Raw genomic sequence first — 13364 nt, 5'->3', positions numbered from 1 at the left:
ATTAATGATTTCCATGGTAAACGCTTCGGTTATTACCCTCAGCCACTGTTACCAAAAATGTGTGAACGGCATAATCAGGACATTATGTTAATCTAATGGAGGTTCACTAGTGAGGAGTGATGCTAAGCCTTGCCCCGCTCCCCCCTACCTGGGCCGCGGGGAAGCACCCATGCATCCCAAGAGTGAGTGATAGATGTTGATTGAAGGTCATTACTTAGCACCCCGCTGAACTCCTGACCTCACACCGAGGGGGGTAAAAGCCCCGACACAAGGTCGAACAGCGGCAGGTGGAACATTACACATATGAATCGCCTCCATACAGGCACATATACACACACACATACACAGGCAGGTTTACACACAACAAAGCTACACATACTCACACAATGGCTAAAGCCCAAAGAGGATTCAATATCATATGCCATAATCGGCCTCTAAGCCAGAACAGAGGGGGTCTTTGCGATAGATGAGCTTAGAGCGCTCAAATCCTATTTTATCTGATTATATTTCCTGCGCTCATAACTTTTGGAACTTATAACAAGCTAGGGTCAAGGTAAGGTCAACCCTTACACGACCCTGTGAAGCGCCTCAACCTCTTACAGTGTGGGGGGATTTACCCAAAAATACGACATACCCAAAGTAAATTAATATATTAGCTGCGTTTTATTCACTCTCATTTTTCCCCGTCAACATTCAGGAAAAGTCATTCGGGGCTCCGCACGCTGATTTGTTTGCTTGAAATTTTCATTCATCGGTGTGGAATAATGCACAACACAACACTGCTCATGACCACACACACACAGATTCATTAACAAACCCTGTCTACGTCGTCTCCTGGGAACCTGTTTAAACAAGCATCGAACAAAACACCAGCGAAGAGGAGAAGCTGAAAATTGGATCACAATGTTCCTCGTTTCCTCTTTTTCTCCCTCCCTCTAAGCTCGCTTCTCATGAGACAGCAGGGCTCCTTTTTGCAGTCTTCTGAGAGAAGAGCTAATCCAACTGTGGACCCCCAAGAGGAGGGGGGTGGAGGCTGGGGGGGGGGGGGGGGGGCTCACTGAGTCTGTTAGGAATACCTAGCGTGTATTTAACAAGTCTGTTTTCTGCTGTTTCTTCCCAAAGGGAGAATTGGGTATTTCTTTACCCTAAATAGACAAGCTTGCTCCACACACACACAAACACAGACACACACGTGCAGGCCACTGCCAGACTCAGTAACTGTACGGCCAGATACTGTAACAACAGCTTACTTCTCTCCCCTGGGACCTTCCTGCTACCGTATATGGGGGCGTGAGCCACGCTTTCCATTATGCACCAGTCTAAACAAACCGCTCCTTGTACAGGTTTTCACAGCCACACAGGATACAACCAAGGTTTGAATTCTACATAAATAAATCAATGGTACAACAGCATGAATACATAAAGTCAAGCATCAGAGATGCAGTTATGAAATAGGAGGAGAAGGTCTTGGAAATATCTTTGAGACTCAACCAACAAAGGTTGCAACAGTCAGTTTGAGCGCTGATGCCTGATGAACAAGAGAATAAATACAAAAAAAAACAACAGAGCAACAGAATGAATCATCTCATGTGACCTGGTGTAGGTTTGAACTGAGGCTTAAAAATAGACCATGCAAGAAATGTCTTGTCTTTTGCTCTCTATCACTCTCTGTCTCTCTCTCTAATTGACTAACAAGGTCCTAAACCTGACCCAGAAGAACATATGCTGTGAGTTGGGGGTGGGGTGGGGGAGAAAGAAGAGGGAGAGGAAAAAAAGGGTTGCATGGGAGGAGGTAGATAGAGATACTGTTTGAGGAGAGCTAAAGAAACAAGGGAACTGTAAAAAAAAACAAAAAAAAAACGTGAAGGAGATAAACAAAAAATGAGCAGTAAGCAGAAGCAGGGACATGGAGGATGAATGAAAACACAGGGAGAGAACAGAGAGAGAAGGAGGCAGGGAACTCATTAAAGGCTTATGCTGCAGGGATAAAGGCCGAGCGGCACCCTGGGTGAGACGGGGTTAACTAATCCGTGCCACAGTTCCTCCCCTTGGAGCTGGACTGCGCACTCTGCTCCACACACACACACACACACACACGCATACACACACACACACACACACACACACACACACACACACACACACACACACACACACACACACACACACACACACACACTAAAACTATTGAACCTAACAAGATTCCAGGAGATTTCTCTCCACTTCACTCTCTCTCCCGATACATCCTGACGGAGTGATGAAGACAGTATGAGGCCTGACGCTGCTGTCAGCTGGGGGTCAGGCAGAGTTCTAATTAAAAGGGAAACACTGGGGAGGGGTGGGAGCCCGCCACTGTAAATAGAAGGGTGCACTTGTTTGTATCACGAGACAATATGAGTGTGGCACAATGAGACTTCTACCTTGATTATCTCGTTTACATAATCGTTGGAATCCAAAATCTTAAGTGAAAACTAAATTTGATTCATCGCCGAGCCCTGTTTTCTACAGACTTCATGGTCGACAGAAGATGAAGACTTTAATGATCCCCTGCCTTTTTTGGATGCTAATTAGCGTATGCAAAGGAAGATGGTGAACATGAACAAAAGAATGGCAAGACCCCCCCCCCCCGTGCAGTTTCCATTCACTGCTGTTATGATAAATAGATGTGGCTTCTTGCTGTAAAACTGTTATTGTGTTTGCTGAAACATCTCAGGGACGGTCTTTGTTTTTGTCACATTTGATTTGATTCTGTGAATTTAAATGTTTGAAGCTTTGTTCCACATTGTTCTGGCTACAGTCTGTGCTTCCTGAACCTTTAACACAGATTCTGTCACTGCTTTGTTTTCATGACCAATAGTTGTAATGGATGGAAATAAGAGAAAACCTCAATACCTCAAAAACCCTTCAAAATGTAAAGTGAAGAGACAAAAAAAACACCCTCAGCCATGCATATAATGAAGTATAGTGACCAGAACAGAAAAGTACAATGTGACTCCCCTTTGAAAGCTTTAACAGTTGTCCCCCCTCAAATGATGCCTTTGTAAACATGTGTCTTTGTCGGGAACAGAATAAAAACTCTTTATGTGGTTATGCCCTTTCGAGGAAATCCTCAAGGCGAAGGAAGTGAAGAAATGTTTCTCCTTGTGTTTAGTCAAGTGTTTTACTCCCTTGGCTCTATTTTGTACATTGTCTGTCTTCCTCGTGTGCCTTTTGTGAGTGTCTCTGTGCCTATTTTTATCTCTTCTTTTATTGGGCCTCTTTCACTTTGTCAATCTCTGTCAGTGTCTTTTTATATATTTCTTTCCTCATTTGTTTCACCTCCCTCACTGTCTCTCTCCCTCAGTCTTTCCAGACAGTGGGTTGTCTGCTCTTTACTACATGTTGACACTCTTGCTCCACCCTGCTCTGCTCACACACACACCACACAAACACACAGGGCGCAGACGGAGAGAAAGAGGCAGAGCAAAAAGCGAGACAGGGAGAAGGGGAGAAAGGAAGGGGAGTGGTAGCTCCCGACGCCGGGGCCTGGTCAGTGTCTACTGTTGATATTGGTTGTAGTAATATTTAGTTTAAACACTAATAGCTGACCGCATGTAAATGTCAGGCAGCCTGGAACAAGTGCACAGCAGATGAAAAGTCCGGCCTGAAAGTCAGAAAATAGCAGGCGGGTGCAGAGAGGGACATAAAAACACACATACTGTACATACTGAAGCAGGCTGCCGGCTTCAGTCTCCTTCATTGCGCTGTTAAAGCTGAAATAAGGTCCAAGTGCTATATTTGCTCTTCATAAAGATAGCACTGGGCAAATAACATTACTGACAAGCTCGTAATTGCAGAGGAAACGCAACATGACAGATGGTTACTCCTTTATACCGTCCATACTCGATAAAGTCAATTGCGCCATAAATGCTTTTTATTGGTACTAAATAGCCGTGTAGAGCTACACAGCAAGCATTATCGTCATATAATATACAGTCATCTGCAGAAAATTGCTTCCTAATCATCCTATCCAAATAAATGTGACCTGAAACCATTCACCCGTGATCTCCTATTTAACTTGTTTTGCATTGTAATGCTCTATTAACCATATGGATCCGAGTCCAAAAGCATTTTTTTCCTCCTGAATTGCTCGTCTCCTCTGTGGAGTAGGAGGGTTGCTTGGCCTAGATTTATCTGCCCTGGATACACGAGGGGGCTTTAATGGGAACATAATGATTTCAGTGCAGATTTACCTGGGCAGAGTCCTGCAGATAAATGGGTCAGAAGGATGAAAGGATGATGGAGCTACTCAGCAGGAAGGAGACCTAATCGTAAGAGGTAAAGGGTTTTAAATTTGGCGGGCGGAAAGGATTTTATTCAAGAATGGCGGTATCACATATCACATGCATCGTGTCAGGCGTCACCAACCCGATGTTGGGAACTTGTGTAGAACAGAAACAAGGCTGCACCCAACAAGTAGCTTGCACGCCTCGTTTAGGACCAAAAACTTTATTTCCAACTCGCCTCCAGCTCACTCTGCAAAATGCATAAGCCATGCACATTCCATGCAAAACACGCACAAGTGCAACAGCTTTTATTTTAGTCACAATTGTTCATGCTTTGAAAATTCAAGCCTTCAAGTAAGTGAATTTAGTGGTAGGGGTTGTGTAATCTATATCCCTTCCCAGAGTTGGCAGGATTTAATTTATCTTGATTCAATCCAACTTTCACTCTTGTCCGGTCCATTTGGATTTGATTTGATTCTGTGCATTATATATCAGTCAAATCAATCCCTACCTTTGATGCAGCCAGAGATAACGCTGTTCAAGTTGTCGATTCAAGCTGTGGCACACAAGCGGTTCTTTATGCAACACAATCATCGCCTCGGACATGTTGGCACGCCTGCAAAGCAGTCGGTCCATCTGTGCTTGGCCTAGTTTTGGTTCACATTGGTGGCAATCCAGACCTCATTCTCAAAGGGGACAGACAGAGACACAGTGTGCTTCACAATGGATAAATATAGCCATGACATTCAAAGGGTCTGTAGTTTGGCTAGTTAATTCATTTTTGGCAGGCGCAGGATAATCAGACGCCCCAGCAGTGTGTAAACTTACAGAACCAAGCTTTGTTTCAGTTCGGTGGGTTGCATAAGAGATATAGATTGACTCAGCAAGATCAAATACACAAGAAACACACACACACACACACACACACACACACACACACACACACACACAAGGTTTATGCATGCACACACATGCAGGTATGCGTCTGCCTCAGTATCGAGGGAAAACGCAATGATAGTCGTTCTCACCGTACAAATTGGACGCACAGGTTATTCAAGGGAGTGTGTGTGAATGTGTGTGTGTGTGTGTGTTTGTGTTTTTATGTTTGTGTTTATACAAGCCACCAGCAATCTGGGCTCACCTGGCACAAGATGAGAGACAAGTTCTACAAGTGAATTTATAGACAACTGAGAGGGAACATTAATGAGTTACGTGTGTACACGAGTATGTGTACGAATAAAACACACCTGAGAGGAAAAGTATGTGAGAACACCTGAGGGACAACAGGAGGGGTGGAGCGCTGAATAGTTGGAAAGGCCAGAGGGTTCCTCTCACACACATCGATGAGTGAGTGTGTTCTGGAGGACATGTGGAATTTGCACAAGATCTGTGTGAAAAATTCCTGTTTCCACTGTGAGTTGAACCTTCTTCCCACTGCATGCCATATACTGTATGTGCATACGTGTACTGATTAGGGTTTTTGGTCATATTTGCATTGAGAAAAAGAAGAATAAAAAGCTTAAAATAAGCTTGACAACATGTATAAATCAAAATACTGATCTCATTCACACCTGTCAGCGTCCACATAAATCTTTGTGAAGTTGCTCATTGTCACTCTCAAACCTTTATGAATCTGATACAACTGAATTGAGGTTAGTGAAGTTATGTTAGTTTATTAGACACACTGTGCCTGACGGTGTGTTTCAGTAAGCGCTACTGTGAATGAATGCGTACCGTGTGAGGTGAGGCCGGATTGAAGCGGCTGAGCAGGGCATGAATAATGGAAGCTGATACAGTCGAGCTGTGGCTGAAATACTTACCGGTGTCAGCGTGGGCTCCTTTTGAGGATGGCCTGGCATTTTGAATCCCTTCAAAGCCTCTTAATGTGCGCTTCTGCAAAAGTTTTTTATCGTCCTTCAGCTTCAACTTTTAAATTCAATCACAATAAAAGGATTGTGTCTGTTTAAATGGCAGCCACACATCCTGTTGACATTTGGTGATCTACTCGCTGTATGAATCGTTGATGATTTGCATGAGCGCTCCAAAGTGTACAGTGGTGTGTCACTGTTGGTAAAGCTGCCATAGTTACAGAATGTGAGTCACAGCTTAGCTACTGTATGTTTACCAAAGTTAGGCCAACACTAGACAGGGATATCCCCAGAAAACAGGACACTCCTTGGGACAACTTCTCTCCACCTTTTAGGATTTAGCTTCTTTACTTAATCTTTATTTAACTTCACAGAGTACACCCTTTACACTCACTGTTAACACACATTCATGCCTGAGAGCAACTACAGCCTGCTGCGGTTCACTCGGGAAAGAAGAACTTCATTTGGAATAGATTGCACAATATAGGAAAAGAGACATATGAAGCATCTCTGGGCGATTAAACCCCAATGAATCATTTCTCACGGGCTTAGTAATGCCATGAATCACACACAGTTTATCCACTAAATAAGTGTAGACATGGGTGGTGGTGAGGATTTGAAAGATACGAGCCTTGAGACAGAATGGACGTGACTTTTAGAAGAATTCCTGATGGTTTTTTAGGACGTGCCCAAAGCAGGACACATACTGGGGCCAGTTGGATGGATGTGGACCCAGAAACATAGAAACAAATGTCAAGGTGAATCCTTGACCTTGGAAAACAGTTGATAAAATCTCACTCGGAGGTCCCGGAGGTTCTAATGTGTCGTTCTCATGGGGGAATGGACAGACAACACATTTTGGAAAAGGCACAAAGTCCGTTGATGAATTGACAGCAGGTAATGCAAAATGTCTAAATGCAAGAGAGGAAGAATGTGTGTTGAGAGGAGAGGAGAGAAGAGAGGAGTGTGAGGTCAGCCACATCGGGAGGAGCTGCTGATGGAGGCGAGAGTGCTTCTCCTTCACCTCCCCAGTGTGCATTTATGCAGCCGATCCACAATTTGTATTGGCAACCTAATCCTGCTTGTCCTTTAACCTCTCAGCTCTCTGACCGCCGCATCAGTCAGTTGATTTTATGGGTATTAAGAAGAATTGCTGAGCTGTATTGTGGATTTGCTAAAGACGAGTGTCTCGTGAGCAATTATCAACAGTGGTGGTAAAAGTATTCATGATCTTTTACTACAGTGTAATGTGTACATCACAATAACCTATTAGCTCACTTATATTTTGTAACAATAATCTAACTAGTAACTTAAGCTTTAACATTAATGTAATGTAGTGAAAAGTACAATATCTCCCTCTGAGATGTAGTGGAGTTGAAGTATAAAGTACCTCATAATTGTACTAAAGTAGAGTAATTAAGTAAACTAACCTAGTTTAATTCAGCCACTGGTTATCAAAGAATAAAGCAAATAAGAAGCTGGAATTTCTTCATTTGCACCTTTTGTGTAATAAGGTCAACAATCAGTATTATGGGTCCAGTCAGCAGGTCACACCTGACTGTGTCAGTTATCATAACCTACGCATACTTGTTGCCACATCAGAGTGTGGACTGTGTCTTATTGACATTCAACAGAGCTTGTCGTGCACACTTGTCAACAGTGGAAGATTCTTGGGAGGGCAGACGAGAAGTGACTGGGAACACATGAGGGTGAAGCGTAGATCATGTCGTGTAACCACAAGGCTCAATATGTGTCCACCAACAGACACATGCCCTGTCAGAGTGTCCTTGAAGAAGAGACTGAGTGTGCTAAGATCTCTTCCTATTTTACCTCTCATCAACTCTCCTGCTATAATTGTTGCATTATTTTCTGGTTCCCTACCCCTCCACCTCATTTCTCACCCGTCCTCGTGTCTCTCTTCTAGTACATTTTGTGCTGCAGCATGTCAGCACCATTCCCTTGAGGGTGCTTGAGATAGCAGGGGCATGCTATAGCAGTACACTGTCTTCTCATAACACTGTTTTAGATGCTTGGCATTGTTTCATGGTTGTTCACACCTCCAGTGCAGGGGCTAATGATAGCTGTGAAAGGAGGCAGTAGGTTAATATTGAGGAGAGTTTGTGTTTAGTAGCCTATTATGGATGTCCACAATGTCTCCATAGATAGAGACATCAGGACAGCAGGCAGCTCACAGCTGTTGCCAGACAAGATTTGCAAAGTGTGCCTAGCTAGGCTAATTTTACCAGCTAGTTTACGACTAGTTGGTAACCTTTGTGGAACTGTTAGCTGTCAAAGAGCTGCATATTTACCTCAGGGGCTGGTGGAGACCAAAAACAGAGTTAAAAAGAGAGTGAATGTTGAAAATAAGCTATTGTATGCTAACGCCTTTGTCATAAGAACCTTATATGGTGATAATATGTTATTTACAGATTGTTGTGCAGCTCCCAAGTGGCCAAAATAAATGCAGGTTTAAGGGAAATTAAAAAATAAAGATAAATGATAACCGCAGTGCATTTATCCAATTTCGCAATCTACAAGAAGTTTACATTTATATTTTAAATGGCTTAATTCCTGTATTTTTTACAACTGACTCTCTTTAAGCCACCTCGTTATCTCAAGACACAGTCCTGAATTACGTTTAGGAGAACGTTAATGTGTCTGTGAAAATTAGCACTCAATCATCTATTGTGCAGCACACAAAACAAAGTTCCTGTAAAGCAGATTGCAAAGAACAAATTGTAATTCCCGGCTTGGCATTAAGAGGCTCTGTAAATACACTTTAATACCACGGGGTTGTCTTTTTTAAGTACACTGTGGGCGAATTTAAAAACTTTTATTAAGTTTAACAGAACAGAACATTCAGACCTCTACTTGCAAGATTGTGATTAAATGAACACACTTTGTTCTGTTCAGATCAGCCACAAATACAGACAGCGAGCTCAGAGGAGGAAAGACAACACTAACACTAACCTAAAAACAAATACAGACATAACAAATAAAAATAGATACATGGCTTTGGGCAATGTATTGTTAATGGAGGCTGCTAAATCAATATAAAACGGACAATCAGATGTAACCATATTCTGCTTGTTATAAACCAATGACATTAAGTGGAACAGATTTAAGAGGAGAACTGAAAAGCATAACTAAAGAGTGGTGCTGCTCAGATGATATTTCGTGACTTGTGTAACCCGGGCACTCACCATCACATGCACACGGGGAGTCTCGGAAGTGAAAGCCTGTGTGGTAAAAGGCAGGAACATCGGTACACTTACTTATAATGCACATGTATGCCAGGGGTTGCAAGTGCACACACTGATAAATAAATGTATGAAGAAATGAGCAAAATGACGCACAATCACACGCTGAACTCTAGAACCCCTTCATGAAGGTACCAGAAGACTGAGGAGGGACACTTAGGGAGACATGTGTGTGTGTGTGTGTGTGTGTGTGTGTGTGTGTGTGTGTGTGTGTGTGTGTGTGTGTGTGTGTGTGTGAGAGAGAGTAACATCATGACATTATTACATTGCATTAGAGATAACCGAAAGAAATGTAAGTAATGCGTCTTCATAACACTGGGATGCTTTGCTCCATTGTATGATTTCTCTGATGTATTTAGTCATTTCATTGAACATTAATTGAATTGCGGTTAAAAATTAAGATGCAGTGGAACAGAACAAAGCATGTGAATAATATTTCACAAGCTAATTATGCTTAAGGCGCATTATCTATAACTGGACTTTCCGGTTGCCATTCAACCAAGTCAAATGAATTCTTAATGGGAATTTGGTTCTTTATAAGGAAGAGAAGAAACATTCAATGAGTAACTTAACTGTGGTTGGCATTTCCATTTCAGCCTCTAGTTTTCTAGGAAAAATTAGATCTGCCTCACATTGAGGTTTCAAGGGTGATTAAATTTGTTTTGCCAATTCACGAATATTAAAAAACACAGTTTTGAGATCCTTTGATTATTAAAAGAACATTCTGTTGCGACATTAAATCTTTTAACACTAAAAATTTGATACAATAACAATAAGGTGAGCTACACAAAATGTAATGAAATGTTAGATTTCTTTTGTTTTATATGTGCACAATCTTTGTACCGGAATAGCAGTAACAAAAAAAGCTTTTCGTGAAATGCTATAACTATATAGGTTAGTAATGCATGAGGTCATGTGTCTGAAAAAGTGAAACATGACACTTTGTCATTGGTGTGGCAGCAAGAAGTGCAACAGTATAGCATGTCACAGTATCCAAACGTTAACATTAGTTCAGCTTAATGCATGAAAAGTAGCTTAAGCTGCACAATTCTTTATTGTAACAACAGCTCATTCACAGGTACTGATGAGATGTGTGTGACTGCTCAGCTGACAGGAAGTAATTCAGGCTGTAACTTATAGGAATAATTTGACATTTTGTGCTCATTTTATTTTCTTGCCAAGAGTTAGACGATAATAAACGACTCAGATATGTGTGGTAAATATTAAGCTAGGTCCAGTAGCTTGTTAGCTTAGCACAAATAAAAGAGGAAACCGCTTGCATGGCTCTGTTGTTTTAACACGTTTTGGTACGTATTAAACAAATGACACATAACATGTTGAGCAGTGAGCGCGGAGGTGCTGATGGGCCGATTCTGACACCTTTGTTTCCCCCTCCTTTCAGTCTTTGTGCTAAGCTATGCTAACCACATTTAGCTTCTAATGTTCAATACAAACGTGAGAGTTGTATCAATCTTCTCATCTTATTCTCTTGGCAAGTAAGCAAATAAGTGTATTTCCTCACATGTTAAAAATATTCCTGGAGCCGGAGTCATTTTCAAGAGGGTTTTCTGCTGGGTAAAAATGCTATTTTTAATCCCTTTGTTGCAGTTTTTAAGGTTGCAAGGTTGTAGGTTTGAAATAGAGAACTATTCTCCTATAATCCATTTAGAGCTGCCTACATGTATTTGAAAATAGTATGAAAAGATATAGTATTCTCAATTAATGAAGTGGTGGATGGACAATGGGGTCACAGGGGAGGAATATCATCTCTAACATCAACTTCATCATAAAGGAAGGAAGAAGACAAAGGCAACTGAAAGTGAGTTACCATGGCATTCATAGCATAATTAACTGTCATAACGCTGATTTCAACAAAGCTAGAAATGTGCTTAGATTGCACAGAAACTGTCATTACTGTGCCCATTATTTCCTCTGCAGTGTGCCTGCTCAGCTTTAGCTCCTGATGTCCAGAGCCTCACCAGACAGGCCTGCAGGCAGGGAACTTCCAGGGTCCTTCCCTCCCTCTGCACATTGGCTTTGGGAGGTAGGAGAGGCTTGGCCTTTATGGAGCTGAATGGATGAAGAAATCAAAACCTCAACAGGCTCTATTGTGCCAGAGCATCAAAAGGAGCGGTGGCACAGCAGGGGCTTTGATCATGAGGTGAACACAGGAAGGGAAAGGGGCTGGTTTGAGGGGGGGTATCACCCCAGCTCATGAGCTCATAAAAATACACTAACACACAGGTGCAAGGACAAACAGTGTAAGCGTGTGGACATACTGTACATGCACGATCACACTCTTACACACATGCACACATTGTCAAATTAAGAACATGCTGCGCCCTTCTCTTTGATGCCCGTCTGTGTTTGTACCTGAGGCGAAGTCACTCGATCACTCGGTGATCTGGTCACAGTGTAACGTTTCATCATGAAGGCACTGAGGGCTCAACTGGATTTACCCCAGAGTGAGTTTGGATGAGTCTGCCATTGTGATGGCCAAATTAAAGCTGGGATAGGCATTATTTATTTGGTGTCATTGGACAAAGATTCTACAACAACCTTTTCAGCATTTTGTCATTCAAGTGGCCAAGAAATTAACTGACTAATTGATTAATTGACTTCTGCACCTCCTCTTGGCTCCGTTTACAAGCTTTAGAAAATCTATCCCATGACGGGAGACTTTGGCCGATCACAGGTCATTTTAGAGAGAGGGCGTGCTTATTGGCTGGTCTACAAATGCAGAAGTGGGAAAAGTTGCTATTCCAGCATTGGCGAGACAACAACAACTACAATGCAAAGCAACTTAGATAAGGAAGAAGCTTTTCAATGATGTAGAGAAAATGCTAATCATAGCCAAAGCCTTTTTTGTCCTTTACAAGAAACCTGCCTGTCTGACGCCAAACTGGTACTGACTCTTCCAGTGTGAAGCACTACACACAACTATGCCGTTCTTCTGAAAAAGCACCTGAGCAATACTTGGAAAATACCTAGAGTTCTTCCAGATTCTCTCACCAAACATTACCAAAATGTTATTATGTTCAAATTAACTGAAGCAGTTAGAAGGTTAGTCTTTGCACTTAAAGCCCTGTAGGGCTTTAGCAATCCCCCAGTTATCAGCACCTACTTCCCACCAGTATGGTTGATATTTCAGAACCCATCTGCAGCTTATGTCAAACAACTTCGGGTCAGGTAATAATTTTGATTACTTTCTCCAGCTTGAAACCTTGCTGTGGTATTTTCATCAATTTTCATCAGCTGCCTGCACAACTCCAGCCTCTCCTGACCTTTTTCACAGTGTTGTGATAATCTGTGCCCAGTACTGTACGCTGGTTATGTTACTATGTACTGATGTTAGTGGACTGCAGTGTTTGACCAGCACAGCAGTATTCACTTCTATCAGCTTTTATTTCAGGGTGTGTGCCAGTGCTCAGAATAGATCGACATGCAAGAACTTCATAATTGCAAATGTATTTTTCCACAGACTTGTAGCAAATTTCTTCCTTAAAATATGTGTCAGCGCTTCCTTAAGGTGACCAGGTGAAACTTGATCAAAGGAAGGTTCTGTTAATGATTTCACTCATGGAAGAAAGGACAAAATACCTTCAGACAAATGAGACATGTTGTACTAAAGTGACTGTGTGTCCTAGTTCAGGTTGGTTCTGTTTAGCAAAGTTCACAGTGTTTTGCTTTTACTTTACCTGCCATGTGGCAGCATTCCCAGTGGAAAAAGATCACAGGGAGAGGTGAACATCCATCGATAAGCTGGTGGTCAACTTAACCTCTGTAAAGAGTCAGAGTGGTCAAACAACGGAAAGTCACAGCAAATTTTAATCAGGGGTTAATTCTGTGTGCTGATAAGAGATACAAGGGAGTAGTACTACAGTGCAACCACAAACCCAGACTTGATTGTTATAAGGGTCTGTATAGTTGTTGGTCTTGTTGGACTACAAAAAATAAGACCCATTATTTTT

The sequence above is a fragment of the Cottoperca gobio genome, chromosome 23 (assembly GCF_900634415.1).
Source record: "Cottoperca gobio chromosome 23, fCotGob3.1, whole genome shotgun sequence".
In the NCBI taxonomy this organism is placed as follows: Eukaryota; Metazoa; Chordata; class Actinopteri; order Perciformes; family Bovichtidae; genus Cottoperca; species Cottoperca gobio.
The sequence above is the reverse complement of the archived record's forward strand: the minus strand, read 5'-3'. Positions refer to the sequence as shown.